Source organism: Sorex araneus, chromosome 1 (assembly GCF_027595985.1).
Source record: "Sorex araneus isolate mSorAra2 chromosome 1, mSorAra2.pri, whole genome shotgun sequence".
Taxonomy (NCBI): domain Eukaryota; kingdom Metazoa; phylum Chordata; class Mammalia; order Eulipotyphla; family Soricidae; genus Sorex; species Sorex araneus.
Genome location: NC_073302.1, coordinates 83,147,391 through 83,169,704, shown reverse-complemented (window position 1 = coordinate 83,169,704; position 22,314 = coordinate 83,147,391). Strand labels below are relative to the sequence as shown.

At 37.1% G+C, this 22,314-nt stretch overlaps 1 non-coding gene across 1 annotated transcript; it reads left to right on the top strand.

Moving 5' to 3' along the window:
* The first annotated feature begins 1,011 nt into the window (after nucleotides 1-1,011).
* Nucleotides 1,012-1,116, top strand: LOC129401455 (U6 spliceosomal RNA). Its single transcript, XR_008628357.1, has one exon. It is a non-coding gene; the product is annotated as a U6 spliceosomal RNA (small nuclear RNA).
* Nucleotides 1,117-22,314: the final 21,198 nt, after the last annotated feature.

Genomic DNA, 22,314 nt, shown 5'->3' with positions numbered 1-22,314 from the left:
CAGTCTCTGATTTGTAACTGTGGCGCCTCCGTGGAATTTATTTCTTGCTGATGCCATCTCTATGTCACAGTCTGTTTGGATCTGTTTGTTTTTTATCCACCTTTCTGTGAAAATTTTGAATCACTGGGGTTTCAGGCCAGTTTCATGTATAAATTATTTCAAGTTTTGCTGTTGATTTGCTGTGGCTACAGGAGGTAAACACAAGTTTTCCTCATCAGCCACAGTGGCCACGTCTCCAGATTCTGATTTTACTTTATTATTGGTCTTGTACATTTTCCTGACCTATTGCCAATTCAGTAATTTTTCCATTTTTATTTTATATCTCCCCCAGAATTTTTGGTTGCTCTAAAGCACTGTAGCAATGTAGCAGTGTCATTCTGTTGTTCAACGATTTGCTCGAGTGGACGCCAGTAATGTCTCCATTGTGAGACTTGTTTATTCTGTTTTTGGCATATTGAATATGCCACTGGTAGCTTGCCAGGATCTGCTGTGTGGGCGGGATACTCTCATTAGGCTCTCCCAGAGGGATGGAGGAATCGAACCCGGGTTGGCCACATGCAAGACAAATGCCTCATCCACTGTGCTAAGGGCTTTTCATGTTGTAAAACAAAAGACAATAGGAAATAAAAGTCTAAGTGAGGTAAAAGCATTGTTTCAGGTTTAAGATACTCATATCACAGGCTCTTCAAATTTTGATCAGATTGTCCCAACAAAGAGACCCAATATTTGGATTATTCTGTTTTTGGCTCTGTAAAATCTGCTTCCCTGTCACAGTTGTTCTGAGGATTGAATGAGATTATGAAAGTTTAAGTGCTAAGTGTTGGACCTATTGGCACATATTTGACCTACATAAATTGGAGAAGAAATAGTATAACTAATTTAATACTTACTCTAATTCATATGTTAAAGAGTTTTTGTTATGTACCACACAAATATAAAGAGAATATTAGTTAAAATATGTCATGACTTCTAAAGCAACAATATAAAATGTAAAATAAAAAAACATTTATTGTACTCACTTCGGCAGCATGTATACTAAAATTGGAAAGATATAGTGAATATTAGCAAGACCCCACAAAGGATGACATGTGAATTCATGAAGGAATACCGTACTTGACAAGATCCAGCACCCGTTAATGATGAAAACTCTCACCAAAATGGGTATTGAAAGAAGTTTCATCACCATGGTAGGAGCCATCTACCACAAGTCTATGGCAAGCATTATCCACAATGGGTAAAAACTAAGAGGTTTTCCTCTAAGATCAGGGACAAGACAAGGATGTCCACTCTCACAAGTTCTAATCAGTATAGTACAAGAAGTACTTTTCAGTTAGGAAAGAAAGATATTAAGGGCATCCAGATAGGAAAGAAGAAATCCAGCTTTCACTCTTTGCAGATGATATGATATTATGTTCAGAGAACCCTAAAGCATTTAGCAAGAAGCTCCTAGAAACAATAGACTTGTACAGTAAAGTCACAGACTATTAAATCAATACCCAAAAGTTCCTGGCTTTCTAATATGCAAATAATAAGAGAAGAAAATTACATGAAAAAGCAATCCCATTTACAATCATGCCTCAGAAAATCAAGTATCTCAGAACCAACTTAACTAAGGAGGTAAAGGACCTGTACAAAGAAAACTATAAAATGCTCATTCAAGAAATAAAAGAGGACATGAGGAAATGGAAATATATCCCCTGATCATGGATTGGGAGAATTAACATTGTCGAAATGGCCATGCTCCCAAAGCATTGTACAGATTCAATGTGATCCCTATAAGGATACCCATGAAATTCTTCAAAGAAATTGATCAAAGTCTCTTGAACTTCATATGGAACAATAAGCCCCCATGAATAGCTAAAACAATTCTTGGGGAAAAGAAAATGGGAGGCATCACCTTTACCAGCCTCAAACTCTACTACAAAGCAGTAATAATTAAAACAGCATGGTACTGGAATAAAAGCAGAGGTACAGAACAATAGAACAGAATTGAATATACTTACACACACCCTCAAACATACGATCATCCAATCTTTGATAAGGGAGCAAAAAATGTGAAGTGGAGCAAGGAAAGTCTTTTTAACAAATGGTGCTAGAAAAATTAGATCACCGTATGCAAAAAAAAAAAATGGGCTCAGACCTCTACCTAACACCATGCACAAAAGTCGGATCAAAATGAATTAAAGACCCCAACATCATACCAGAATCCATAACGTACATTGAAGAAGAGGTCGGCAAAACCTTCCACGACATTGAAGCTAACGGTATCTTCAAAGATGAAATGCCACTGACCAAGCAAGTGGACACAGAAAGAAACAAATGGGACTTTCTTAAACTAAGCAGCTCTGTACCACAAAAGAAACAGTGACCAGAATACAAAGACAGTCTATAGAATGGGAAAGGAAATTTACCTAATACCCATCTGATAATGAGTTAATAACAAATATATACAAGTCATTGGTTGAACTCTGCAAGAAAACTCCCAACCCCAACAGAAAATGGGGCAACAAAATGAACAGAAAATTTCTCGAAGAAGAAATCTGAATGACCAAAAGACACATGAGAAAGTGCTCTTCATCACTAATCATCAGGGAGATGCAGATCAAAATAGCAATGAGTTATCATCTCACACTACAGAGACCAACACACACCCAAAAGAACAAAAGCAACTGGTGTTGGCATTGGATGTGGGGAAAAAGGGACTCTCTCGCTGCTGGTGGGAAGGCCGACTGGTTCAGCCCTTTTATTAAACAGTATGGATGTTTCTCAAAAACTTAGAAATTGAGCTCCCATTTGACATAGCAATACCACATCTGGGTATATACTCTGGAGATGAAAAAAAGTACAGTAGAAATGATATCTGCACTTGTATGTTTATTGCAGCAGTATTTAAAATAGCCAGAATCTGGAAAAAACCTGAGTACTTGAAAACAGATGAGTGATTAAAAAAAACCTTTGGTATATCTACAAAATGTAATACTATGCAGCTGTTAGAAAATATGAAGTCATGAAATTTGCATATACGTGGGTCTACATAGAGAGTATCATGTGAAGTGAAATGAGTCAGAAAGAGAGGGAGAGACATAGAATGACTGCACTTACTTGTGGAATATAAAGCAACATAATAGGGAACTAACACCCAGGATAGTAGAGATAAGCACCAGGAGGATTCCTCCTCGGCTTCAAAGCCAGCCTCACATGCTGGAAGGAAAAGGCAGATGAGATAGAGAAGGAACCACCAAGCAAAGGGTGCTTGGAGGCCTCAATTGGAATGGGAGGTACGTGCTGAAAGTAGACTATAGACTGACCATAAGGTCACTTACTACCTGTATTGCAAACCATAACATCCAAAAGGAGAGAGAGTGAAAAGGAATGTGCTTGCCACAGAGGTGGGGGTAGAGTGAGGGAGAAGTGGCTGATGAGATGGGGGTGGCAGGACAGATACTGGGAACACTGGTGGTGGAGAATGGGCACTGGTGGAAGGATGGGTACTTGGCCATTGTATGACTGAAACATAACCATGAAATTGTATCTCATAGCGTTTCATTAAAAAATAAAAAAATATTGTCAAAGATGTTTGTTGTTAAAATGGAACAATGGAAACTGTGTAACTAGGATTATACTTTTGCTCAGGCGGCTCTTGCAATAGAGACATACTTGCCTTTTGTTTCAAAATATAGATATCTAAACTCTGTGATGAGATGTTAACAAAAACTAAAGCATAGCTTTAGATTTACCATAAAAAGTTGATTACTTTTATTAATTATCACTAGTGTATCATCTGTTTGTAAGACTGAGTGTAAGTTCATTGTGCTCTGGTATTTTTAGTCTCCAGATTGTTTGAAAATATTTAGGTACTTAGCAATTTAATAAATTTTCTCTATTTCTCTAGTTAGAGTGAAGAAAATCTTAATATTTATGACTAATTTTGACATACAAAGTATGTTGGTAGTTACAAAATATATGTTTAGGAGAACATTATGTTGACATCTTGGTGATGTCAGAAAATTCACTAGTGTCTTATATAAAATAATTACAACTTAACACTGAATTAAAATTTATTATATTATCTGTAGGATAACATTGGGTTTGTCCTTTCAGTCTTGCCACAGGGAACTTAGTTTACCTTAGAGCAATGGCCTTTCTGTATGGACACAGGAAGACAGTTAATATTACGCTTTGTAACTTGGGAGCTGATTGACTCCAATAATATTTACTCCGGGGCATCTGCTTTCTCAACTCAGTTGCCCTTAGTTCCTAGAACCCCAAAAGCAGGGTCCCTACGAGGGACAGAATGGACCCAGGGCAAATTGTGAGCTACCCTGGCATTGAAATGAGCCAGGCCAAAGTGCCACAATACTCAACTGTGAGTTGAAAGCATGATCATGGACAAATGCTGTCATGATCCAAAAGTAACAATGAGACCAAACCCTGAGGGGTTGGGAACCAAGGGCAACTGAGTAGAGAAAGCAAAAGCCCAGGAGTAAATATTATTGGAGTCAATCAACTCCCAAGTTACAAAGCATAATATTAACTGTCTTCCTGTGTCCATACAGAGAGGACATTGCTTTAAGGTAAACTAAGTTCCCTGCTACAAGGCTAAAAGGATAAACCCAATGTTATTCTACAATTATCTGTATTACTATATCACTATCATCTTGTTGTTTGTCGATTTACTCAAGTGGACACCAGTAATGTCTCTATTCCTCCCAGCCCTGAGATTTTAGCAGCCTCTCCTTACTCATCTTTCCCAATGATTGGAATTGGAGGATATTACAGGGTCAGGGGAATGAGACTAATATTGTTTTGAGCATTATGAATATGCCACGGGTAGCTTGTCAGGCTCTGCCGTGCGGGTGGGATACTCTCGGTAGATTGCCGGGCTCTCCAAGAGGTATGCATATATATCTGTTACTGTATTTTGGATATGAATACGCCATGGGGAGCTTGCCAGGCTCTCCCAAGAGGGAAATAGAGTCTCGGTAGCTTGTCAGGTTCTCTAAGAGGGGAACTAGGCTATTAGATGTCACGCGGCCTACAGTTATCTAGAAGAGATAATTTATAGTACTTTTTTTAGTTATATTTTTTTAGCTTTAATGCAATAAATAACAATAAACCTTTGATCAATGTCTTTTTTCTAATAATTCGAAATAAGCAATAGTTTATTATGATGGTCTTACCTGCCTTTGGGAGTTTCTCCACTAACTGTATATTGAAATTGAATTTATCAGTTTTATTTCATAGAAGTTGATGTGGTGCATTATACATGGTTTTATAAGTAGCTCTAATATATTTTAAGAAGGACACTCAGTTTTAGTTTCCATTATTTTCTGTTGGGGGGGGTGATCCCAAAATGCAACCTCTATTATTCTCAGCAACGTTAATAAATGAAAAATAAACCATAATTACTTTTTTACTATGTGAAAACTCAAAGACCAAACGTTCATTTGTTAAGGTAGCTATTGTGCTAACTAAAACTAATATAAACGGTATCCAAATATATTAATAAATTAGTAATCTAGAAATGGTTATTCAGAACTTACTTGGGTCAGACATTGTACTGAACAGCTGCCATATGATCTTTTGTTCAAACAACTATGCAATAGACACTATTGCTGCAATCACAGATGAGAACTAAAGTTAAAATTTTTATTATAGCATAGTTTATAAGTATTCAAACTGAGATTTGCTTTCAAATATCATATTCCTGGCATAATATATTGACTCATTTATTATGTTTGTCTCAACTATGTGATCCAATATTTCAGAGATTTTGTTTATTCCTTTAATTCTTCCTAATCTGAAAATTTTCTAAATTCTTTCATTTGATGATGTTTCACATGTGTATAATATTCTTATCCATAATTTATATTTAAAGAGATAACCCAAGGAACCTTATATAATTTGGCAAGGCTAGTTCACATGGAGCAGAGCAAAAGACCTAGTATAGAATTTGGGCTTCTTCTTTTATGATATCAAAGCTTTCTTTATCATGTGGTGAAAGAAATAAGAACTTATATGACTGTTTTTGATAGCATTTGTTTTCTGAAAAATTGTTTGAAGAGAGTTAGACAAGTTAATTGCTATTCTCCTGGCATTTTACATGAATGTATGTAGGGCTGGAGCAATAGCAGTGGGTACGTGTTTGCCTTGCATGCAGATGATGGGGGTATGATTCCTCCACCCCTCTCGGAGGGCCCAGCAAGCTACCAAGAGTATCTCACCCTCACAACAGAGCGGGGCAAGTTACCCTTGGCATATTCGATATCCCCAAAACAGTAACAACCAGTCTCACAATGGAGACCTTACTGGTGCCCACTCGAGCAAATCAATGAAGGACAGTGATACAGTGATACATAGTAATGAGATCATCTGGTACTTTAAGACTTTAAGACGACAGTGATACAGTGAATATGTAGGTAGGTTTTACTCTAATAGTAACCAACATTGCTATGCTAGTCCTTCTTTCCCAGCTGTAGAAGTTATCATCTGTTAATGTATCAGGCATCAACTTTTATGTGTAAATATTAGTTATTTTTAAATTAAAATAATTAAAATTAGCTATCTTAAAATTTGTATGATAACTTCAAAGTTTCACATACACAAACCAAATTATATACATATCAACATAAAAATGTTTATTTTTATATTGTTCAACTCCCTTAATAAGAGTTCTAGAGTTTCCAATTATTTTAATATACTTTAAGGCTTTACATTTTTGTTGCTTAAAGTAGGTAACATGGGAGAACTCTGATAAGCACTACATAATTTTTAGATAGCCTTTTCTTGTATTTTTTCACTAAGACTTATTTGGCAGAAACGCTAAAATTCTAAGGCCATTTCAAGGATTTGCACATAAAACCTTATGTCTAAGAATAGAATGTAGGAAATGAACACTTCACTATAGTGATCCTGCATAAGTATATTTACAAAAGTATTTTCCTTCTGATCCAATATTTCTCTAAAATACAAGTTGTTTCAGAGCATGAGTGATATTGCGATATTCTATGAGCTAATTCCTCAGGAAACACTTCATAAATAATTAAGTACCATACAAATACAAGTGTAGGAATTAACTGTAATACCAGTCTGGAATTATGAATTTTTAGGTGACTTTCTCTTTCAGTGTCATTCTGAGCTGTAGAGACTATGGATAAAAAAATGGCACACAAAAATGTAACAGTGTGGAATAAAAATTCATTGTTCTTCAACTGAAAAATAAAACTTTAGTCATGATCTATAATTTGGTCACTGATTTTAGAGAGGATGGGAATGGAAACTTGGAATAATACTTTACGGTATTTCCCCCATGTGAAGGATAAATGAAAGACATGTAATTCTTGTTTTTACTTTTACACATAAAAATGTTTGGTTTCAAAAGATAATAGCAATCTTAATTTGAACTTGATCTAATGTGTTGACTTGCTTTAATCATAATCTTGATTTGTATTTATTTTTTAATTATTAACTTTTGAAATGGCATTAGTTTACAAGGGTGCAAGTGTTTACATGTTTTAGAGAAACAATCTTACCACATCAGAACCACACCCAAATACCAAGAACCTTCCTTCACTGTCCATAAGATCTTTCCCTTTCACCCAACCCCAATTAGTAACCTTGGTTCTACTGTCAGAGCCTGAGTTTGTTTTCAGTAGGATTTTTCAATCCCATTATCTTTCTGTGTTCTTTATATGATACATAGTAATGAGATCATCTGGTACTTTAAGACTTACTTTGTTTTACATGGTCTCTCCAGTTCCATCCTTGTTACAGAAAAATACAAATTTTATCTGTTCTTATTTGAGTAAGTAGTATTTGTAACAGTGTAATTATTCACTCACTGGTTCTTGAGTACTTAGTTTCTTCCTAGTGCTTCAATAAATATAGACGTATATACACTGTCTTGAAAACATATTTAATTTGATTTGGTTTTAGTTTAGGTAGGATGTTTGTAATGATATTTAATTACGGTGTTGATGTATAAGGAGTTACTGAACCCTTCCACACAGTGACCACAGTCCCAAATAACCTCTCCTCTGGCCTTCATTTTCCCTTTCTCCTCATTTCTGTATTTGATAGTTTTGTAATACAGGGCGAAGGGTCTATCATTTCTCAATACTGTCTAGTCCTTATTTCATCTCTTTATATTCCAAGGTTGAGTGTGATCATCGAGTATTTAATTTTCACTCTTATTACTTCACATGATACCCTTCAGTTCCATCCATCTTGCCATGTTGAGTACACTGCATCTTTCATTTGCTAGTATAGATACATTGTTTCCTATAGTATTAAGTTGTGAAACATACCACATTTTATTTATCCATTGATTCCTCATTGGTCATTTGGGTTGTTTTCATATCCTGGATATTGTACTAAGTACTGCAATAAACATAGATTGAGCATAAAAATATCTTTTTGAATATATGCCTTTGTTTAGAAAGTGAGCTAGAATGATAGCACAGCAGAGGGCATTTGCCTTACACACAACAGACCCAGGTTAGATTCCTCCGCCCCTCTCGGAGAGCCTGGCAAGCTATCAGGAGTATCTTGTCTGCACGGCAAAGCCTGGCAAGCTACCCATGGCGTATTCAATATGCCAAAAACAGTAATTACAGGTCTCACAATGGAGATGTTACTGGTGCCCACTCCAGCAAATCAATGAACAATGGGATGACAGTGACAGTGACAGTGATACAGTTAAGGAAGTAAATACCAACAAGTATACAGAAGCTCTGTCCTTAATTTTTTTAACTCTCCATACTTCTTTCCACAGAGGTTGAACTAGATGACATTCCTACCAACAATGAACAGAGAGATTCTATTTTTTTAAACCACATTTCTAGGAACACTGTGTAGATGTTTAAAAATACTGCCAAGCTGTCTTCTAAAATCTCCACACCATTCTGCATTTCCATCATTGGTAAATGGGAATCCTGGTTATTCCACATCATTTTTGGCATTAGTATTGCTTTTGATCTGTGTTTTGTCTATTTTAAAGGACACATAGTGGGATCTCATTGTTTTAATTTTCATGTCTCCAGTGGCAGAAGACATGAGCATCTTTTCATATGCTTATTAGCTATACACATTCTTTGATAAAGTAGGTCTGTTAAGGTCATTGATCATTTAAAAATATTTTCTCATTCTGTGGCTTATATTATATTCTCTGGTATCTTTTGTGTATCAGTTGTTTGTTTTAATAAATATCTGTATATACCTTATTTTCCTTAGTGTCTGTGTCTTGGTGTTAAATCTAAAGATGAATGACCTTACTCAAAGTCACTATGCTTCCTCCTGTGTTCTAAAAATTTTATATGTTAGCATTCTGCATCTAAATATGTGATCCTTTCAAGTCACTTTTTAATTTTTGCTTAGGTTTTAGACTTGTATCTTGTAGCACTTGTCATACCATTGTTTAATTTGTTTGACTGGGCACCAGTAATGTCTCCATTCATCCCTGTTGAGTGCAAGTGTAGCCCAATGGCATCTGCTGGCTCCAGGAACACGAAGAACCTCAAATCCTTCATTCAGGATCTTGATGAAGAAGTCTCACCATTTTGTAGATGGGCGGCATCATGGTCTTTTGACGTCCCATAGAATCCAGTTGGTAACAGCTCTAGTCTAACGGTCATCTCTAAATCACATTGAGTGTCCAGCCCATCTGAGTTTCAACACCTTGGCAAATGAGACAGCATCCTGACTCTTGATCATCGAAGGAGGTTGGAACTCCAGATTCCTTCTCTCACTTGAGTGAAACGTGAAACTCCAAGCATAGCTCTTTTGATTCCTCTTTGGGATACACGAATGGTATTCTCATCCTGTTTTCTTAAGGCCCAGGTCTCTGAGGCGTATGTTAGTGCAGAAAGAAAGGTGGAGTCAAAAAGATGTGCCCAGAGCCAAAGGTTTTTCATGATCTTAACCACTCTCTCAATGCTCTTGAAGGTTTCTATATCAGTGTTTCATGCTGTTTTCTTCTTTCTGCGAAGTTCAGGTGCTAGGTCTTTTGTCATGTTGAGTCCTTGACATAGGTACACATAACTGCTGCATTCAGAGATGTTTGTTCTGCCGAGGGCAAATAGAACATCAGAAACTAGTCCATTTCATGAATATTGTTTTGGTGAGATTCAGCTGCAGTCTGACCTTTCCACACTCACGGTCAAAGTTGGCTAGCATTCGTGCCACTTGGCTGATATTTGGTATTATGAGAACGATGTCATCAGCGAAGTGGAGGTGGTGTAGTTGCCGACTGCCTATCTTCACTCCCATTCCTTCCATTCTAGTCATTGCATGATGTTCTCAAGGGTGGCACTGAAGAGTTTTGGTGAAATGGTGTTGCCCTGCTGAACCCCCTCTCTTTATGTCGATGGCCACTTGTGTCTAATTATAAAATATTTATTCCAGTTAATAAGTCTTTTTTTTTATTAGTGTATCACCATCGGGTACTGTTACATACTTACAAACTTTCATGTTTGTGTTTCAGTCATACAATGATAGGGTACCCATCTCTCCACCAGTGCTCATTCACCACCACCAATGATCCCAGTATCCCTCCCACCCACCCACACCCACCCCACCCCCCTCCACTTCTGGCTCTGTGGCAGGGCATTTCCTTTTACTTGTCTTTCTCCTTTTGTGTGTTGTGGTTTGCAATAGAGGTACTGAGTGGCCAATGTGTTAGGTCTATAGTCTACTTTTGGTAGCTCTACTTTTGGTCCTCCCAGGCCCCTTTACTTGGTAGTGCTTTCTCTATTTGAGCTGCCTTTATCCCTAGCATGTGAGGCCAGCTTCTAAGCCATAGGGCAAACTTCCTGGTCCTTATCTCTACTACTCTTGGATATTAGTCTCCTATTCTGTTACTTTATATTCCACAGATTAGTGCAATCTTACTATGTTTGTCCCTTTCTTTCTGACTCATTTCACTTAACATAATACTTTCCATGTTGTTCTACTTATATGCAAATTTTATGACTTCAGCTTTTCTAATAGCTGCATATTATTCCATTGTGTAGGTGTACCAAAGTTTCTCTAACCAGTTATCTCTTCTTGGGAACCCTGGATTTTTCAGTTTTTGGCTATTGTAAACAGTGCAGCAATGAACATACAAGTGCAAATGTCATTTCTACTATACTTTTTTGCATCTGTGCATTATTAACTTTTATCTTCAGTACATCATGGTCTGAGAAGATATTTGATACAATTTTTATCTTCCTGATTCTGTTGAGGTATGCTTTGTGGCCCAGTACGTGATTAATTTTGGAGAATGTTCCATATACACTGGAAAAGAATGCATATTCCTTTTTATGAGGATGCCAAGTTCTGTATAGGTCTATTAGCCCTCTCTCTTCTATTTCTTCCTTCAAGGCCAGTGTTTCCTTGTTGAGTTTTAATCTTGCTGATCTATCCAATGGTGATAAGGCAGTGTTGAAGTCTCCAACTACTATTGTGTTGCTACCAATGTCTTCCTTAAAATCTGTTAACAGTTGTTTTAAGTATTAACTGGTCCCTCATTAGGTGCATATATGTTTAGGAGTGTGAACTCTTCCTGCTGTACATATCCATTGATTAGTAAAAAATGGCCTTTGCTTTCCCTTCTATTCTTTTCTAGCTGATACCAGTTGGGTTCCTAGGATCTGGACATCTGCATTCTCCAGCTCTGGGAACTTTTCAGCAATAATTTCTTTCTTTAACTATGCCTTTTTCATTAGGTTTGCCTCCCTGTCCTTCCGGGACTCCAATGATTCTAATGTTATTCCTCTTGAAGTCATACCCTAGGTCTCTGATTCGCCTTTGAGCTATTTTGAGGTCTTTTTCCATTGTTTGTTGTTGCCTGAGAGCTTTCTGCAGCTCGTCTTCAAGCTCACTGATTCTTTCTTCAGCTGTAGCTATTCTACTGTTAAGGACACCCACTGTGCTTTTTATTTCTTCTACTGAATCTTTTATTCGTGCTATTTCTGAATGTAGCTTTCCTATTTCTACTCTCATTTCTTCCCATATTTTCTTTGCTGACTGCTCCACTGTTTCTTTAAGCTCACTAAATATGCTCAGCATTTCATCTCTGAATTCTTGTTCAGAGAGATCATATTTGTGGGTAATCCCTGTTGAGGCTTCTGGACTCTTTTCTTCATTAATTACTAGGTAATGAGAAACTATACACAGGATGGAAATGGCTAAATTCTGATGAATGAAATAAAAGAAGAAATAAATTCAGTTATTTGATCTTTATAGCTAGGAACATTCAATATCTATTGGATGTAAATTCTTCCAAATTTGGCCTTGTAGACTAAACCAGATTATAATCAAATATCTAGAAATTTATTTTCTTGAGGTCAACGTACACCTCTGTTTATTTGAAGAGCAATGGAACCAATGAACCAATACAATATTGAAAAGAAAAGATTTGGAGGACAGATATTACTAGTATTTACTATATGCTATTGTAATGAGACAGATGTTTACAGATGTTATTTAGTATTTACTATATGCTATAGTAATGAGACACTGTGGTATTAAAGAGGGAATATATCAGCAATGAAGTAGAATAGAGTCCAGGAACAAACTCCAATAAATATGATAAATGTACCTTTAATGAAGGGTCAATGGCTATAAAATAGAGCAAAATTTGTCTCTTTAAAAGACACTCCCCGCATCGGCCCAGATGAGATCCGGAGCAGCAGTGCAGGACACGGTTGGCCCCTCTGCTCCTTAAAGACTATGATCCAGGAGGTCTACTAACCTGTTTTGGCACCCAGAGACTTATAGAAATAAATCTAGACTGTGAGCTGGCCAGGGAGGGGGAAGAATTCTCTCTCCCAACGCTTTCTTTCTACAGGGTTGATAGCGGCGACAGATGCAGCAGCGCCTACATGGCGTCTGCCATCTTCTAAGACTCACAACCCAGAGGTACTTGCTTGTCATAAAGTGGCATGCAAGCGATCATGGGATGGGGGTGTTAATTTTCTTCAGTAATTAATTTTGGAAATGTTATATTGATGGTTTTATAAAATTTCAATTAAAATTTTTTCATTGTTGCACAGAAGGTAGGGCATTTGTCTTGCACATGGCCGACCTGGGTTTGATTCCTCTGTCCCTCTCAGAGAGCCCAGAAATCAACCAAGAGTATCCCACCCACGTGGCAGAGCCTGGCAAGCTACCCGTAGCATATTTGATATACCAAAAACAGTAACAAGTCTCACAATGAAGATGTTACTGATGCCCGCTCGATCAAATTGATTAACAACGGGATGACAGTGACAATTACTTTATATCTCACTGTCATCCCGTTGCTCATCGATTCATTCAAGTGGGCACCAGTAACGTCTCTCACTGAGAGACTTATTGTTACTGTTTTTGGTATATCCAATATGCAAAGGTAGCTTGCCAGGCTCTGCCGTGTGGGCTAGTATAAATATAAATTTTGTGTAGCAATTTTATATTCTGAAAGTTTTCAATAATTTCTTCTAAATTCTTGAAGACTTTAGATTAGTTATTTTGAATTTTTTCTGTTCATATGACCATATTATCAGCTAACAGAAAGAACTATGTCATAATCCATAATGCATATGCTTTTATATCTTTTTCTTGCTATATTATATAAATAGGGAATTCCAGTACAATGTTTAAAATGAAGAGTGAAAGCTTATTCCTTGTCTTTAACCTGATCTTAGTGAATTATGATTTAACATGAAGTTAGCTAAAGATATTCCTTAAATATTTCTTCAAATCAAGTTGAAAAAATATTCTCTTTGTTCTCTATTGAATTTTTTTTAACTTGAATGGATGTGGTATTATGATAAAGTTTTTTCTACATTTGATCCTGCAATTTTTCATTTAAATGGACTTGACAGTAATCAAATTTGAATCTTGAGCCTGCATTGCTAATGGATATAAAGATCTCTATCTATTAGCAATGGACAGCCAGTAACTTATATGTGTAATTGTTATTACTGTTATTTGGCTATACCTGATGGTTCTCAGGATTCCTACTCTTTCTGTGCTCTAGGGGTCATTCCTGGGTGTGCCTACAAGATACATGTAGTAAGCAGGGTTAAATCAGAATCACTCAAACAGTCTGCGTGCCAGAAAATTTATTATCTCCTATTCTGTTTCTCAGATTCATATATTTTTCTACTTTCCCCCTTATGTAAAATGTTATATTGTTGATTTTTCATCTTTATTCATAAAAATAATAGGTTACAGTTTACTCTTCCAACTTTTATCTGACTTTAGTTTCAATGTAATGCTGGTTTTAATAAATAAATTTTACTATCTGTTATATGCACTGAAAGAGATTGTATAGAATTGATGAAGTTTATTCCTTAGAAGTTTGGAGGAATTCATCAGTGAAGTTATTGACCTGAACATTTTGGAAGATTGCTCATTATTTTTAATATATATATTTATTTAATGACATCTATTTATTCTTATGTAACTACTGGGAGTTATCTTTAAGGAAATTGACCTGTTTTATGCAGGTAATCAAATTTGAAGATATACATATTCTTTTATTGTTTTTGTAATTTCTATGGAATACATACTGATACATTTATAAATAATATTATATTATAAATAATACATTTCTTTATTAATGATCAATGTCTTTTCATGCCTCAGTTTGCCTAGAGATTTATCAATTATATTTAAACACTCAAGGAATCAAATTTTAGTTTTATCGATTTTATGCAATTATTCTGTGTTTCAGTTTCATTTATTTCTGCTCTAATTCTTATAATTGTTCTTTTTCTTTGGTCTTAATGTGACTTTACTAATTATTATCCAGTGCGAAAAACAGTAACAAATAAGTCTCGCCATGAGAGACGTTACTGCTGCCTGCTCGAACAAATCCATGACCAACAGGATGACAGTGATACTGACAGTGACTAATTATTATTAATTTTTGCCTTCGGAGAAACACCCAGAAGTATTTGCTCTGGCTTTGAATTGAATGATCACTCTCCCCATGCTTGGGACTACGGAGTACCAGGAACACCCCTGGGCCAGCTGTGGGAAAGGCAAGTGACCTCTTCACTCTAGATTCTTATTATTTTTTATATTTTTCTAGGATGAACAAATGGGATCATTATATTTTTAGGTAATGCATACATTCACTTTAAATATTGCTTTTGCTGCATACCATACATTTTTATTAATTGCATTTTAACATTTATTTATTTAAAAGTGTTTTTAAAAGTCTCTAAGGTATCTTTATATCATTGTTGGCATAATTACTTACAAATGTGCTGTTTAATCTCCAAGTGGTGTTTAGTTTTATAGCTGATTTTTAACTTAATACCACTGTGGTCTGTGAGCAGACATACTATGACTTCTGTTATTTTAATTTGCTAAAGATTGTTGCATACCCAGAATGTGATATATCTTTGCAAGTTTTGTTGAACTTGAGAAAATATAAAGTATCCTTTTTTGATAAACTAGTTTATAGATATAAATTATATCCAGTTGATTATGAAGTTGAGTTCAATTATTTCTTTACTGATTTCATGACTAGAGGTTCTAACCATTTATGAGAAAGTAGGGTTAAATTATCGATTTCCATTTTAATTTCTGTTTTGACTTATGTAACATGAAAATTTGCTGTTAAGATCACTTACTGTTAAGGACTATTGTATATTCTTTGGCAATTCATGTCTTTGTTTTTGGGTCACACCTGCAGTACTCAGAATTTACTCCTTGCTGTGTGCTCAGGGATCATTTTGTGTGGGACTTGGAGAACCAACTGTGCTGCCAGGGATTGAATCCTGATCAGCTATATGCAATGCAAGTGCTTTACTTACTCTTCAACCCAGAGAACAAAAATTATACACTGCAATCAAAGGATCTTTATTATCATGTAAAGTCATGTATTTTGATAACTTTTTTGCTTTAAAGCTTTTTTTCTGGCTTAAATTAATATCTTTGCTTTATTTTATTAATATTAATATGGCATATTTATATTTTTCTATGTATTTTCAATTTATGCATGTCTATATTTAAAGTTGATGTCTTGTAAACAACCTATAATTAGTCCCTGGTTTTAATTAAGTCTGAAATGATCTATAATAAATGCTGCATTTAGATCATTGATATTCCAATTTAATTTTTATATGATAATATTCCTGTGAAACAAAAAACTGTCTGCATTATTAAAACTTAATTTGTAATAAGAAATTCAAGCATTTAAATTTTTATATAATCATCTTGGTATCATAAAATGTAAGGTAGAATTTAGAGTAAGGTGATTTATGTGCTGAGCAAGTATTTATTATGCTCCAAATAAACTTTTTTGTTCATTTGTTTCTTGGACCACATTTGAAAGTGCTCAGGTCTTTACTGGATCTGCACCTGGGGATCACTAATGGCAGTTTGGAGGGAAGGTGAGTGAGGGACACTTGGGGGGCTGGGATTGAACCTGGGTCAGCTACGTGTAAGGCAAACACCTTCCATTCCCCTCAAATAAGTCTTAGTCTTCCATTATTATGCTGAGAATAATATAAACACATTTGTATAGGTTGTGAGATGATTTCCAGCATGGATGGCACAGTATTATAAGGAAGATCAAATGTAGAGATATGCAGAGAATGATTAGGAGTAGATAAAAAACAAGTTCATATCATTTGGTTAGGTAGGATGGGTCAGCTGAAATATTTTAGACTACTTTGAAGTAACAGTGTCCCAGAGCTTCAAAGAATAGCACAGGGCGTTAATATTTGCTCAAGCCTAAGACCACCTCAGATAGTCTGGGTGGCAGGAGGACTGTGCTCTGATAACCTTAGCCTGGAGCAGTACAGGATTTCATAGATGTCACCTCAACATAAGTCACCAGCACAGCAGGGAAGACGAGAGGTGGTGAATTATACACTGGATCTTAAAAGTTTCTATCAGAAATTGACATATGTCATTTTTTTTGCTTTTTTTGGGGGGGTCACACCCAGCGATGCTCAGGGGTCACTCCTGGCTCTGCACTCAGGAATTACTCCTGGTGGTGCTCGGGGGACCATATGAGATGCTGGGAATCAAACCTGGGTCTGCCGCGTGCAAGGCAAATGCCCTAATCACTGTACTATCGCTCCAGCCCCCGACACATGTCACTTTTAAAAGTTCTATTTCTGTTCAAATTTTATTGGACACCACAAGTTTATATTGCTTTGTATTATCAAAAGAAATCTCCTTTGATAAAGGTATATTTTCAGATTTAAATGCATAGAAGGGGAAGTACAGGACTGTGCATGAACAACCCTAATGTCTATCACAGAAAGCCTCTGAGAAGAAAACATTTTATCTAAAATCTGAAGGGCAAGGCAATGTTTCTTAACCCTTGTCGCCCATTAAGATCACCACAGGCAGATAGCGTAGCATATGCTTTAAAGAACCAATTCCATCTTCTCGCAACAAGGCTAAGACTCTATTTTCATTACAATTTTACATTAAAAAAGGCCGATATGGAAGAAAGATTGACAGGTCACAGAGAAAGGGTCAGTGTATTCAGTATTTTATACTCAGTATTTTTCAGTATATATATTTTATATATATAGCATATATATAAATTCAAATTAAGAATATGTCTCTCTGGGGCCGGAGCGATAGCACAGCGGGTAGGGCGTTTGCCTTGCACGCGGCCGACCCGGGTTCGATCCCCGGCATCCCATATGGTCCCCCAAGCACCGCCAGGAGTAATTCCTGAGTGCAAAGCCAGGAGTAACCCCTGAGCATCGCTGGGTGTGACCCAAAAAAAAAGCAAAAAAAAAAAAAAAAAGAATATGTCTCTCTCTTCAGGTGTGTGTGTGCGTGTGTGTGTGTGTGTGTGTGGTGGGGTGGCGAGCACATATGCAAATACATCTACTTATATTCATAAATCCAGACTTTAGTAAACTGGACTAAATTAAGTACTGGTCAAATTGTTGACTTTATTCCAGATTACACTCACTCCCATATAATCATTGGGTCTTCAAATGCACTTTCACCGGGCAAGTCCTTTCACCAGCTTCTTGCTGTCAATCATTTCTTATAAGTGGCTAATGCTTCACTTTTTCACTTTCTTCAACTCTTTTTAAATTTTTTTAAATTTCCCTTATATATATTTTTATTTTTCACTTCATGGCCAAATCACTCTCTAACCTGGAATTCAGATGTTGAACCAGCCCCAGCTTTGCCCTCTGTGTCAACCTCTGGGGTTACAGCACTCCATCTGCTAATATCTCTTTTGGTTCCCCTCATGTGTGTCTTTCGGGTTGTTCAAACTTAAGACCTTTAGGACATGACCTTCCAAAGGTCATGCTGTACAGGGTGTCACATGGGTCAGATAGAGGGAATTTTAGAGATATTGAATGCCCTTGTTGGTAAGCAGAGCAGCAATGTCTTCTGGTCAACCACTCCTTTACAGAGACTTGTGATTTGAGAGATTTTATAACCTCTGTGACATAAAAGTTGGGGACGTTCTTGCCTGCTAGATCTGCCAGATCTGTTTGGACAAGTAAACATCCTTCCTGGCCACCACAACTCTTCTTTTTTTTTTGTTTGTTTGTTTTGTTTTGTTTTGTTTTTTTTGCTTTTTGGGTCACACCTGGCAGTGCACAGGGGTTACTCCTGGCTCTGCACTCAGGAATCACTCCCTGGCGGTGCTCAGGGGACCATATGGGATGCTGGGAATCGAACCCAGGTCAGCCGCGTGCAAGGCAAACGCCCTACCCGCTGTGCTATCGCTCCAGCCCGACCACAACTCTTCTTTAATGAAGAGTTAATAAAGTGCATAATCTCGGGCATCAACATCATGGCAACTGCTGTGTCCAGGACATGGAGAAATAAAATATGAATATCTGTATAATTGTTCAAAATATTCTTGGGATGGTATGGTCCAAACCCAGCAGTGGTCAAGGGCTATTTCTGAGCTTTCTGCTAAGGAGAGATCACTAATGGTGCTCAGAGGACCACATATAGTGTTGATTATTTGAACCAGGGCTGGTCATGTAGGATAATATTGGTTTGTTCTTTCTCCCTTGCCACAGGGAGCTTAAATTCATTGGGTTACACCCATCACAGTTCTCCCAAGGCACTCCCATTCCTCTTTGTTTATCTTTAACCTCTACTTGTGCTCTGCTTCCCAAGCCAGATTTATCCCCGAATCAACCCTGTAACTTGTAAGGTCAGAGCCTTCTAAGGACTCTGGATTTTGTATTTGTAAGTGAAATATTGCTTTTGTCTTTCCCTTATGTCCTTTGAATAGTTTACTTTAGGGCAATGTCTTTTTTGTATGGACACAATGAGATAGTTAATGGTATGCTTTTTTGACTTGGGAGTTGACTCCAAATAATATTTACCTCTGAGCATCTCTCATATTTACTCAACTTAAGCTTCAGTTGCCCTTAGTTCCTAGCTCCCCAGAAGCATTGTCCCAATGAAGGGACAGGATGCACTAATGGGAAAGCTGTGAGCTACCCTGACATCAAAACAGAACAGGCCAAGTACCATAATATTTAACTATAAGTTCAGAACATGATTATGGATGAATTCTGTCATGTCCCAAAGAGAAGTGACTGGACAAAGACCCTGCTAGAGTTAGGAGGGGCTATCTGGCCTGAGCACTGTAGTCTGGAATCTATAGCAAGATGTCCCTAGGAGAGCTACCCTGTAAGCTTAATATATCTCTAACTGTATCCATAAAAAATGACTAATATTATTAAGAAGTAGAATTAAGATGAATGTTTAAATGATTGTTGGACAAGGAAAGGAGAAACACACCCCTGGATGGTATTTTGCCCTTAGGCGGACCATCTTGCTCAAAGAGAATTTGTCCTAGAAGAAGCTTTTCCTGAGAGAAGGACTTTACATTTGTTGAATGTACAGCCACAACTATGTGTAATTGCTACCCAAAACCCTGACGATTAGGGGCTATAACTAAGGCTGTGAGAGTGAGCAGGGGGAGAGGGATAGGGGAGGAATACAGGAGTGGGTGAGACTGGAAGGAGGCAGAGAAAGACAAAATTGGAATAAACTGCATCTAATCACAAACCAGCTTAGCGTCCCTGTTCCCTCCTTCATTCATCTGTTGGCAGTGGTGGTAGGCCAGGGTGGGGAGGTGGCTCATGGTCACCAAAATGCACGTGACAAGAGAGCACTGTGACTTTAAAATCATTTGTTTTTTGATTACAAAGACTACATTCAAGGCAAGTGCATTCATCCCTGTACCATCTCTTCAGCAACTCAAAACATATCTTTCTGGACCTGTTTTTATTACTTTTCTTTAACTTTGTCTTTCTAACATTTAAGTACATTTTTTTTGCTTTTTGGGTCACACCCGGCGATGCACAGGGGTCACTCCTGGCTCTGCACTCAGGCGGTGCTCAGGGGACCATATGAGATGCTGGGAATCAAACCTGGATCGGCCAGGTGCAAGGCAAACACCCTACAGGCTGTGCTATTGCTCCAGCCCCTTAAGTACATTTTTTATACCTCATGTTTGTCTTTGTCTGAAAAACCCCAACTCAAGTTGGATTAATCCAATAATCCCAAGGCCCCACAGCTAATTACTTATTGGAGTCAGAATTCCAAATCATCTCTCTATCTCTGCAGGTCAGCCTTTTCATTGAGCTAGATTATGCCCCTATGCCTGTCATGTATGTTTTTGCCTTAATTCTCTTACTTTATCTTTAGTTCTTTCCTAGAAAATTCCCATGTTTATTCATATAAATGTTTTCTTGATGAAGCACTACTCACCAGTGCTTCAGAAAAGGAGAATTATGTGAAATGACTTTGACGGCTCGGTGACCATCGGGAGTGGGGGCTGCTGTGCTGGAGATGATTATCAGAGCAGTCACCAATCTTGCTGCAGATATCCAAGAAGAAAACTTGCCCAATGGATGTAAACACCTTTGAGCCCTTTCCTAGGTCTTTGCCATTTTAATGAGACCTACTGTTACCATTTAAAATTTTAACCATGTCTATTTCACACTCCGTTTATCTGCTTCATTCTTTCCTAATTAATACTAAGCTCTACTAAAGCATGCATTTCCTTTATTTAATGTATTTTCTTCCTCTACTAGAATCTGAAACTCTATAGACTTTATAAGAACAATATTTTCTCATGTGTTTATCCTTTTCATTTTCCAAAGACCTTAGTAGGAATATAGTAGGAATTCATTAAGCGCTCATTTTGAAGATGCATGTTTACTCTTCATGAGAAATAAACTCAAGATTTGGCCAAGAAAGATTGGTAAGAATGGACACTCCAGTCTTGCAAGACACATTGAAACACATACAGACCTCACTAAAATTGCCACCTGAGACACATAGTAGGACTACTCACCAGTGGATCTGCTGAGATTACCATCCCCAAAAGCTCATTAAAACCTAAGAAACAGTCATTGCAAGAGTTGAAATGTAGTTTTGAACATACAAGAAGGAATATTTGTTTCTTTCTTTCTCAATCTTTACCCATTCCAGAGGGATCAACATAAGAAAGTGAGAAAGTACAAAAGGTGATTTGGATTGATTGGGAAGATATGAAGTTAAATAAGCTTCAACTGAAAATGACTAGCATTGACACGCCACTGGCCAAGCAAGTGAAAACAGAGATAAATAAATGGGACTATCTCAAACTAAAAAGCTTCTGCACCTCAAGAGAAACAGTGACCAAAGTACAAAGACAATCTACAGAACGGGAAAGGATATTTACGCAGTACCCCTCCGATAAAGGGTTGATAACAATGATATACAATTCACTAGTTGAACTCCACAAGAAGAAAACTGCCAACCCGATCAAAAAATGGGGTGATGAAATGAACAGAAACTTTCCCAAAGAAGAAATCCGAATGGCTCAGAGGCACATGAGAAAATGTTCAACATCACTAATCATCAGAGAGATGAAGATCAAAACAACCATGAGATATCATCTCACACCACAGAGACTGGCCCACATCCCCAAAAACAAAAACAACCGGTGTTGGCGTGGATGTGGGGAGAAAGGGACTCTTCTTCACTGCTGGTGGGAATGCCAACTGGTTCAGCCCTTTTGTAAAACAATATGGACTATTCTCAAAAAATTAGAAATTGATCTTCCATTTGACCCAGCAATACCACTCCTGGGAATATATCCCGGAGAGGCAAAAAGGTATAGGAGAGATGGCATCTGTATTTCTATGTTCATTGCCGCACTGTTTACAAAAGCCAGAATCTGGAAAAGGTCAGAGTGCCCCAAAACAGATGACTGGTTAAAGAAACTCTGGTATGTTTACACAATGGAATACTATGTAGCCATCAGAAAACATGAAGTCATGAAATTTGCATATAAATGGATCAACATGGAAAGTATCATTTTGAGTGAAATGA